The following is a 12,133-nucleotide window of genomic DNA, read 5'->3' on the forward strand; positions in this document are numbered from 1 at the left end:
ACATCCATGTAGATGTTGACCGTGATAGTCTTAGCTGCGCATTTAACTCGCTGTTGGAATCAATAGGTTTTATTCAACACGTTAATAAACCAACTCATCGCCTTAATCACACCCTCGATCTTGTTTTAACTTATGGTATTGATATTGATAACTTAAACATAGTTCCTCTCTCTCATGATGGCGGCGCGCACTGGTGCTGCAGCTTTTAGCTCTCCGACTTGGTGCGCCCTTTTATTACTTTTCTTATGTTTATTTTTTGAATTATGTTGGGCTAAAGTTACATTTAGTCGCCAGGAACTTATCGACCTCGGCCTGAGGTACAACTTGGCTGTTACCGACGAATATCGGCAGACACACAACATCCCGGAGGATATAGTGAGATCGCCGGGATCCCCGTGGATTGTCAGCCCGCCTAGCAAGCGGAGGAGGCGGCGAAGAGAGAGGAAACAGAAGCGGGGATGCCGGTCGGGCTCGGATGCTAAGCTACGTAAACAACCATACAGGCCAGCATTACCGAGCCTTTTCCTCTCAAACGCCAGATCCATAACCCACAAAATGGACGAGTTGGAACTACAGACAGCCACGACGAGCTTTGTACGGAACTGCAGTGTTATTTTCATCACGGAGACGTGGCTTCACCCGCTGATCCCCGACGCTGCAGTCCAGCTAGCAGACCGCACGCTACATCGGCAGGACAGGAACAAAGACTCGGGTAAGAGCAAAGGAGGGGGGCTGTGTGTTTATGTTGTTGGGGATCAGCTCATTCAAGATGGAGTCACAAGCATCTTGGATGGAGAACACATGGCCCCTTGCTCAGAGACAAAGAGTGTCATAAAACTCAGTCAATAAAGATCCCTTATCTTCCACACATCAGTGGGAAACCCACCTCAGTGGTCACTTTGAGACATGTGACCCCCATGTAACAGGCAATACAAAAGCCAGGTTTCCCCTCCTTCCTTTCTCTCTCTTCTTCACTCTTCTCGTCTCCATCTCACCGGAGGACACAGGCTCCTCTGCTCTCCCCTGCCCTTCTGGGTGCAGGAAGGACACAGACCTCAGCTCTTCGACTGAAGACCCTTCAGCACAGAGCTTAACAAGCTTCCAGCAGCAAGAGACCCTCTCTGCTGATCTTCGAGCAGGCCGCTCACAGCAGCCTGCTATCCTCCCATCAGAGGCAGCGACACCAGAGCCTGCCTAAGGATCAACCAAGGATCCAGAGCCAGGTTAGCTCCAACTAGCTAACTTTGTGAGGAGGAACCTGAGCCACAGACACCAGAAACACAGTCAACCATCTACTGTTCCTGGACCAACAGACAGCACCTCAAAAGGACACTTTGGCATCTTTTAAGGACTTGGTAACGTAACTGGGCCTAGCATAGCATTACACTGCTTGGCTAAGCATAGATGAAATGTTGTACTGAGATTACTTGCTCACATAAAGTGTTGTTGTAATGTCTAGATTTAGGTTAATATGATGTTAGTGATGTCCATGCTTCTTAGCTCTCAGCTCTAGATGTGCATGCTTCTAACCTCTCATCTAACCTGACATCTCACTTTACAAAAGTAGTTAACCAAGAAACACAGCAGCCATGCGGTCAAGAAGCCATCTTTGATTCCGCCATCTTGTTGTAGTTTCTTTGTCAACCGCCATCTTGATTTGTAGTCTACCTCTATCTGACTTGACCATTTGACCTGTACACACAGACTCTCTCTTTTTCACACACACTGTATATAGTTACATTTAGTAGATATTTTTGTTTATATCTTTGATGTCTTTTTAATAAATGTTTTATACAATATACAGTCTGGTCTGATTAATATTGCACAAGTGTGTATATTGCCAACCTCTTCCCTGTAGAATTCCAATCCTTCAATTCACCTAACTATTGATGTAGTATTGTGATTTATCAATTATTAAGTTAATTATTAATCATAATCCAAATTGGTAGTCGGCTTAATTTATGAGACTGTTTTTGGAGGTTATGAATTAATGGTTCATTCAGAACCAATTGTTCTCCTCTGTTTGAGAGGAGTGGTGCCCCGATTTGAGTTTGACTCAACTTTTTATAATAAATTAATTATTCCATAATTAATCAATTATTAATATTCTAAATTCATAACCAATCACGCCCCTAATCCCAACAATGTGCATAACGAGTGGTGTGGCAGCAGCAGGATCATTGACACACACTGTTCTCCTGATATAGAGGTTCTGGCAGTCTCGTGCAGACCTTTTTATCTCCCGAGGGAGTTCACTGTGGTCATTGTGGTAGCTGTTTACATCCCACCAGATGCTAACGTTAGCACAGCCCTCAGCCTTCTGCTTGCCATCATCAACAAACAGCAGCTTGCACACCCTGATGGAGTCCTTGTTGTTGCTGGTGATTTCAACAAAGCATCTTTAAAGACTGTGCTACCCAAATTCGTTCAGTTTGTGAAGTTTGCCACCAGAGGGGATAGTACGTTGGACCATGTTTACTCCAACATAAAACATGCATACAAAGCTACTCCCCTCCCCCACCTGGCTGGATCTGACCACCTCTGCATGTCCCTCACCCCCACTTACACCCCCCTGCTGAGGAAGACAAAGCCTCAAACAAAGACAATAAAAACTTGGCCAGAGGGAGCCCTCTCTCAACTACAGGACTGCTTCTCCACCACTCTATGGGATTTATTCTCAAGCCACAACCTCCAGGAGTACACAGACACTGTACTCTGCTACATAAAAAACTGTATTGACAATGTCACCGTCAACAAAAGGGTCAGGGTTTTTCCAAATCAAAAACCCTGGATGAACAGCAAAGTGCAGTCCCTCTTAAAAAGCCGAAACGCCGCCTTCAAGTCAGGGGACAGGGCCCTGTACAGCGTTGCCAGGTCAGACCTGAAGAGAGGAATCAGGGAGGCCAAGGCGGCATATAAGAGGAAAATTGAGGACCATTTCGCTGTGAATGATCCCAGAAGAATGTGGCAGGGAATAAATCACATAACAAACTATAGAAGCAGTAACCAGGCGACTGCTAGGACTGATGCCTCGCTGGCAGAGGAACTAAACAGCTTCTTTGCCCGCTTTGAGACAGACAGGCCCTCAGCAGCCACAGCACTCCCACCCCTCCCCAGCACTGGCATGATGACACTTCAGGAGCATGAAGTGAGACATGTGCTGAGGACTGTGAACCCCAGGAAGGCGGCTGGCCCTGATGGAATACCTGGCAAGGTACTCAAATCTTGTGCCGACCAACTGACTGGAGTCTTCACAAACCTGTCCCTGGCGCAGGCCATCATCCCACCCTGCCTCAAAACTTCCACATTAATTCCCGTTCCCAAGAAGTGAGCAGTGCACAGCCTCAACGACTACAGACCTGTTGCACTTATGCCTGTAGTCATGAAGTGCTTTGAGAGGCTGGTCTCCCAGCACATCAGGGCCTGTCTGTCTCCCACATTAGACCCACACCAGTTTGCCTACAGGGCAAACCGATCCACGGAGGACGCTATCACTATAGCGCTCCACGCTGCACTGAGTCACCTGGAGCACCGGGGGAGCTATGTCAGAATGCTCTTCCTGGACTTCAGCTCAGCCTTCAACCACATCCTACCGGAGATCCTGGTGCAGAAGCTCTCACACCTGGGTCTCTACAACCAAACCTGCCTTTGGATTAAGGACTTCCTGTCAGATCGTCCTCAGTCAGTCAGACTTGGTCCACACCTCTCCAGCACCATCACACTCAGCACCGGCTCCCCACAAGGATGTGTATTGAGCCCCCTCCTCTTTACTCTCTACACACACGACTGCTCCCCGACCCATCTCTCAAACAGCATCATAAAGTTTGCGGATGATACCACCGTAGTCGGGCTCATTTCAGATGGAGACGAGTCTGACTACAGAGATGAGGTCAACAGACTAACAGCGTGGTGTTCAGTTAATAACCTCAAACTGAACACCACTAAACAAAAGAAATAATACTGGACTTCAGAAAGGGCAGAGCGGCCCCGACCCCACTGCACATAAATGGGGACTTAGTGGAAAGAGTCCACTCCATCAGGTTTCTGGGTGTGCAGATATCTGACGACCTCTCCTGGACTGTCAACACCACGGCGGTGGTAAAGAAGGCCCAGCAGCGTCTCCACTTCCTGAGAGTGCTCAGGAGAAACAACCTGGAGGAGAGGCTGCTTGTAACCTTCTACAACGCCACCATTGAGAGCATCCTGACGTACTGCATTACAGCGTGGTTCGCAGGGTGCTCTGCAGCAGACAGGAGAGCGCTACAGAGGATCATAAACACAGCCCAGAGGATCACGGGGTGCTCTCTGCCTAACCTGGAGACTATTGCCAGCTCTCGCTACCGAAGCAGAGCTGGGAACATCATCAAGGACTCCTTCCACCCAGCTAACCAGCTGTTCCACCTGTTACCCTCGGGCAGGCGGTACAGATCCCACAGAACCAGGACTAACAGGCTCAGGGATAGCTTCTTTCCCAGAGCCATCAGAGAACTAAATAAATAAACGAAAGCAAAAACATTCATAGGGATACACCACTGGAAAGTGCAATAGTCTGATGCTTCAGTCACTTTGTCCTTGCTGCTATATTTTGTCATCTTGCTGCTATATTTTGTCATCTTTGTAAATGTCATAGTCATAGTTTCTGGAAAAAATGTAAACAACATTTTCATATTCTTATTTTATTGTTAATACTTTATTTTCTCTTTTAAAATTGTTATTTATATATTGTATTTTGCACCAAGGGAGTGGCACCCAAATTTCGTTGTCCACAAAATAACGACAATAAAGGCTATTCTATTCTATTCTTCTATTCTATTCAAAACCCTCTCCTTACTGATCATTATTTACTCAAATTTAATTGTACAATAATGAACTACAATAACATAAATAAGAAATACTGTCTGATAATATTATGAATACATTTAAAGAGACAGTGCAACCTTTATTTAACTCGGTGCCATATGTCAGTACATCTGAAGGTACCTTTAGTGATTTTACTCCCGCCCTCATAGATAACCTTGTTGATAGTACATCAGCCTCACTGCGTACTACATTAGATTGTGTTGCCCCTCTGAAAAAGAAAGTGGTGAATCAGATGAGACGAGCACCATGGTTTAACTCCAATACTCGTGCTCTTAAACAGGCGTTACGTAGATTAGAAAGAAAATGGTGTTCCAATAACCTAGAGGAATTTATATAGCCTGGAAAGATGGTTTTGTAGCTTACAAAAAAGCCCTACACAAAGCTAGAGCTGCCTATTACTCTTCTCTAATTGAAGAAAATAAGAATAATCATAGGTTTCTTTTCAGCACTGTAGCCAAGCTGACACAGAGCCACAGCTCCACTGAACCATCTATTCCTTTAACACTGAGCAGTGATGACTTTATGAACTTTTTTGTGAATAAAATAACATCAATTAGAGAAAAAATGGATCATCTCCTCCCTCATATTGGGACTGACTCATCTTCTAGCACAAGAGCTTTAGAAGCACCAGGTGCACAGTTAGACAGTTTCTCCCCTATAGATCTCCCTGAGTTAACATCATTAGTTTCATCATCTAAGCCATCAACCTGTCAGTTAGATCCTATCCCCACCAAACTGTTTAAAGATGTCTTTCCTTTAATTAACAGCTCTATATTAACTCAAATTAATCTATCCTTATTAACTGGATATGTGCCCCAAACGTTTAAAATAGCAGTTATTAAACCCCTTCTCAAAAAAGCGACCCTTGACCCAGATATTTTAGCTAATTACCGACCTATATCTAATCTTCCCTTTGTTTCTAAAATCTTAGAAAAGGCAGTTGCTAATCAATGATGTGAATATTTGCGCATTAATGGCCTGTTTGAAGATTTTCAGTCAGGTTTTAGATTAAACCATAGCACAGAAACAGCACTAGTTAAAGTTAGTAATGATCTTCTCTTGGCCTCAGATAATGGTCTAGTTTCTTTACTTGTCCTGTTAGATCTTAGTGCTGCATTTGACACCATTGATCATAATATTCTACTGCAGAGATTGGAGCAGACCCTTGGGATCACAGGTGCTGCCCTCTGCTGGTTTAAGTCATACTTATCTGATAGATTCCAGTTTGTTCATGTTAATGATAAAACCTCACTACAAACCAAAGTTAGCGCTGATTCCAGTGTGTAATATCACATGTCAACCAGCAGATGTCAGCATTTATACTGTGTCAGCAGAGCTGCTTCAAAAGGGTTGGGCCTTCTTCACGTTCAGAGGAACCAGGACATGTTCACATCCCATAATAAGACAAGTTTGCAGTATTACACCAGACATTTAAGCCTCTCTAAGTCACTACAGGGTCAATTCATTCTGTGTAAAAACCTCAGTCACTGAACAAGAGTCAGTGACGTGAGATTCATGCGCTTCACAGTAAAAACATCACGTCCACTCAGTTACAGTGTTGTTTTCGTCAATGAAGACGATGACGTAATTATTTGGTTGACACCTTTTTTTTAGTAGAGTCGGTCGCGGCGCACCACCGGCGGAGGAAATTTCATGTCAAACTTATGTGTGACACTGTTGTATGATGAAGTCGGCATCAATTCATGAAAAAAACTGTTGAAAAGATGAATTATGGAGATTAAAGGTTTCTGCCCAACAGTAATCTCCAATACTTATTGACCTAAATGGATTTGTTAAAAGACTATACTTCTTTTTTTTTTTTTTTTTTTTTAACTAAAACTGACTAAAACGTTTTTGAGTTCGACTAAAATTAGACTAAAACTATCACATGATGAAATGACTAAAACTAATCAGCGTTTTAGTCCAAAAGACTAAAACTAAGACTAAATCTAGAATGGCTGCTAAAAACAACACTGCTCAGTTACAAAGTTCTTTTTCACATGTGTGATGAGATGAGTTTAGTTCTGTTACCTTGTGAAGGCAGGAAATGATCGTCATGAAGCTGCTGAACGTCTGTGAAGTGATTCTGCTGCTGAACAGCGAACAAACCACAGACCAAAGTTTTCTCAAGTGTTATCTGAAGGAAATGTGATGAATGTGATCAAATAACTGCTCTGATCTGAACTTTACACTCAACTCCATCAACTGCAGTCAAATATTAACAGAATCAGATCTTATCACTGAACAATGATCTTACTCAGACACATAAACTTATACAGTTCTAACTCTAATCGACTCAAATTTCCCATCAACTGCTTCCTTCTCAGCCCCAGAGGCACCTCTCCCATCTCTACCTGTAACGCAGGTACTGGCGTTGTCTTAACAGCCCCACTGCAGACTCTCAGCGCCTGTGCCTGAATCACATCCAGCTTCTTAAGCCTTGATCTAGCAGCTGACCCATAGGCAATGCTGCCATAATCAAACACTGATGGTAATAAAGCCACATACACTCTTTTCAGTGCCGAGCAACTAGCTCCCCAACTCCTACCTGTCAAACATCGCCACACATTGATCACTTTTTTGCATTTCTCTTCTATTCTACCAATATGCCCTGCCCATGTTAACTGTGAGTCAAACACTACACCCACAAATGTAAATGTTCCAACTCTTTGCAGCTCATTCCCGTACATTTTCAGTTTCATTCCTTCCTCTCTTGGTTTCCTGCTAAAATACACTGTCTAGGTTTTTTTCCACTGAGAACTGGCATCCCCAGTCATAGCCCCACTCCACCACCTCATCAATAGCCCCTTGTACTTTGCCCACAACATATGCCACATTCCTTCCTCTTTTCCACAAGGCCCCATCATCCGCAAAGAGTGACCTACCTATCTCCTCTGGTACTTTTGAGAACATGTCATTGATCATTAGTGTAAAGAGTAAAGGGCTAATCACACTCCCTTGAGGGGTCCCATTCTCTACTTCATCCAGTTGTACACCCTTCCTCTTATACCCATCTTGCACAGCTTTATTAATAATCCTTCCTTCCACATCATATCATATGCTTTCTCAATATCAAAAAACACTGCCACTACTGCTTCTTTATTTGCCTGTGCCTTTCTTATCTCTGTCTCTAGCCTTATCACTGCATCCATCGTATTTCTTCCTTTTCTAAAACCACTTTGATAATTTGCCAGCATTTCTCGTTCTTCAAGATCATATGTTAATCTTTCTGTTATCATCCTTTCCATTATTTTGCACAGATTTGATGTTAAGGCTATTGGCCTGTAACTAGTGGGTTGTGTGGGATCCTTACTGGGTGTTCTTATGGGGACCACTACTGCTTCTTTCCAGGCACTTGGTAATCTTCCCTCTTTCCATACCTTGTTGTACAATAGCAGCAACTTTAATAATGCTCTCTCCCCTAGTTGTTTTAGCATTATATTGCATATCTTATCTTTCCCTGGGGAGGTTGGTCTTGATTTATTTATTGCCCTCGTCATTTCTGCCATAGTAAATGGTTCGTCAGTTGCTTCCCCTGTTTCCCCTGTCTAGCACACCTGAATACTGATTCATTGTTTTCTCTCCTCCTCCTCCTCCTCCTCCTCCCCTCTTCTGATAGATTTTCAATGCCATGTACTCATCATGACCGGATAATCCCATATCTTTCTACCCCCCCCATCTTTTTTTTATCATTCCCCATACTTCTCCTACAGGTGTCGTTCTTCCTATTTTTTCACAAAATTCTCTCCAGCTTGCCCTCTTGGCCTGGCGTATTGTTCTTGTCACTACTGTCTGTGCCTTCTTATATTGGACTAGCTGCTGCACGCTATGGGTTCTTTTGAGTTGTTTAAATTCTCTGTTTCTTTTTTAACAGCTTGACGACATTCTTCTGTCCACCACGGTACCAGTTTCCTATTTATCTTGCTCTTACTCTGGGGGATGGCTCCCTCTGCTGACCTTAAAATTCCTGAGGTTATGTTCTCATTTATCTCCTCTATATCTCCTGAAACATCCACTCTTGTCAGTTCTTCCTCACTCAACTCCTGAAACAGATCCCATTTTGCCTTAGCGTATACCCACTTTGGGATTTGTCCACTCGCACTTACTTCCATTCTCTCTCCTACCGAACATGTCACTGGGTAGTGGTCACTGCCTACAGTGGAATCCGCACAGACTTCCCAACTACTAACGCCAGATACAGTACATTGTACATTGTACAGCAGAGTGGATGTATGTGGGGTGTGTATATTGCACGGGTACGAAGTGTAAGAATATTGCACAGTTTGGAAGAGTTACTTAGTGTTAAGCACTCTTATTGCACTTGGATAAAAGGTGTTCGCAAACCTAGAGGTACGGGCATGGATGGACCTGTACCTCTTTCCTGATGGCAACAGTGAGAACAGGCTGTGCCCAGGGTGTGAGCTGTCACAGGTGATACTGGTGGCTCTGCGCAGACACCTGGTGTCGTAGATGTCTGACAGAGAGGACAGCTGCACTCCTATGGTGCCCTGTGCTGACTTTCTGACTCTTTCCAGAGCCTTCTTGTCAGCCTGAGAGCTGCTCCTGAACCACACCAAGATGTTGTGGGTGAGGATGCTCTCCACAGAGCACCTGTAGAAGGACAGCAGCAGGTCCCGGGACACGTTGACCCTTCTCAGTGACCTCAAAAAGTACAGGCGCTGCTGTGCCTTTTTCACAAGGGCATTGGTCACTGACCCTCTCCACCAGGTCTCCCCCAATGAGAAGAGGAGCAAGAACCTCCTTCCCTCTCCTGAAGTCCAGCACCAACTCCTTTGTTTTTGAGGATTTGAGTGCCAGGTTATTGAGGGAGCACCAGGCAGCGAGGTTCCGGACCTCCTCCCTGTAAGCTGTCTCGTCACCGTTATTTATTGTTAAAATATGTTCACAAATGTATCGTAATTTCACAAATACTTGTCTGTTATTTAATGGAATAAACTGTAAAATTCAACTTTAAAACTCTAAAAAAAGTTTAAAAAAATCATTTAAAATTACTGAGAAATTAATAGTATAATGATTATTTAATTTGTAATTTTACTATAATTTCTTTGTTAATTGACTCATGTTTTCATTGAAAATAACTACAATTACTGTCATTTCCTAGATGGTAACATTTATTAACATTATAATAACATTTATTTTGAAAGTACTTCACAGCTTGTCTGAATCAGGAGACATTCTACTGCTGCAACAACTCCCTGCACAAACACATGTACACCAAAAAAAAAAAAAAAGAAAAACGTCTCACGGCACAGACTGGAACCTGAACCGGAACAATGTGATGACAACAACGCGACATGTCATTGGAGTACGTGCTGTGAAAAGCGCGGTTCCCAGAAGAAGAAGAAGACATGCCATTGCTGTTGGGACACTGAACATCCGACTTTGACGTGACGGTTAACAAGTTCAACAACCGGTTCCCGTTTGGTCGACAGAAACTTCGAGCTAACAGCAGCTAATGTCCAGGCTGGAGGAAGGACAAAGGTAGAAGGCAAGTATCAAACTGAAGCTGAGTAGCATTAGCTTTATTTACCACCATGCCTCTGAGTTTACTCAGTCGGCAAAAGGCCCCGAATCCGCTAACATGTCGTCAATTGAAATCTCAGCTAACTATGATGACTAAAGCATAGCCGTTGGTGTCTTCACGTTGTCTACCAGTGTAAGCTGCATTTAGTAGTCAGCCAGACCAGCCACTAACGGTAGCTTATCACTTAACAGTGAGTCATTAAGTTTGCTTTTGTGAACTAACTGACACAGGCGGAGATAAAGAGGAACAACATTTGTTTAGAGCTGCAACAATGAACAATAATCGGTTATTAAACCTCTTCTACATTTTCTCTAGTTTTTTGGCCATAACTTTCACTGTATGACTTGAAATGGCATGATTTTTGACTAGGATAGGAAGCTTAATTTTATGTAATGTGTCAAAATTTGGTTTTGAAATTTTTCTAATGTCAATAATACATTGTGGGTCAAAAAGATGCATGGCTGGGAATGAAAGCTTTACAGACATAGTAACATTAAATAAGGTGGGTGGGGCTGTAAATGTGAAAGTGACATTTGGGAACTGTCATTGCACCAAACTGATGTCAATCTTGTATTCTGGTTATTGATTGGTTCATTTGGCACTAAATCATAGATTAGCATGAAAAAAAATGCATTGAGTCAGAAGCCCCTGTCCTCTAGCCCCCACTTGCTCCTTTCTTTTTACGCAGACTGCCCCTTCTCCTCCACTTGCAGGTGTCGCTAGTGAGCCATTTTAAGTGTATTTTCTTCCAAAGAAGAGAGAACAAATATTTTATAAATGATACTGAGATTTGGTAATGGTTTATTTCAACCAGTTACTCTTTCTTAAAACAAATATTTTGATCTTCCGCTCAAAAATATAGGTGGAGTGACCTACTCTGCCTTTTTCAAGGTTTTTCAAATTTTAATTTTGGTGCAACACTGGTCAACATGAAATTCAAAACAATACTGCAAAATATGTAAAGGATAAGCTAACGATCATCTTTTAGGAGACTGGCTAACACAGTTTAGGTCAACTATTTCACAACCAATAGCATTTATTTTGATTTTGGCAAATTTCATGATTCATAATGTTGTTGTTTTTTTCTTCTTTCTCTCTGCAGTTGTGTGAGTTGATTGCATGGAGTAAACTGAAAAGGTGAGTACTGCACTGCAGTTAAGGATGTCAAAAGATTACACCTGTCGTAGTTTAGGTGCTACGTTAAATACCCTAAAAGGGTACGTGATGCATCAAGGGCTTCATAAAAAGGAGCCACATTATCAGTATGCGTGTTGTATGGAAAGTTGTAAGTTTCAGTTCAGAAATTACAATGCTTTTAAATGTCATGTTTACCGCCATCATCGGCTGTCATCTACCATGTCACAGTGTCAAACTTTGCAGGCACCTTTTCTATGTCAACTTCCACATTGTCAGAAACAGCTGATCGACCTTAAAGAACCTTCTCTGTCACCTAAAATCTCACATTTCAAGAAGCGAGGTCGTGCATTGCCCATTTAAAGACTGTGATAAAACTTTTTCAGTGACATCATCTTTCACAGCCCACCTATCTAGGAAGCACAAAAACCCCACAGCTCTGCATGTCTCTGGTGCATACTGTCCTCCTTCAGTTCCTAGTGTGTCTGAATCTTCTGTTGCTGAAAGCCAGGCAGATGAAGGTTCAGCTGATGATGAGCCTGAGGCAGATGTCCCAGACCTTGCACAAATGAAAAGTTTGTGCATGAGAAACCT

Source organism: Solea solea, chromosome 17 (genome assembly GCF_958295425.1).
Source record: "Solea solea chromosome 17, fSolSol10.1, whole genome shotgun sequence".
NCBI lineage: Eukaryota > Metazoa > Chordata > Actinopteri > Pleuronectiformes > Soleidae > Solea > Solea solea.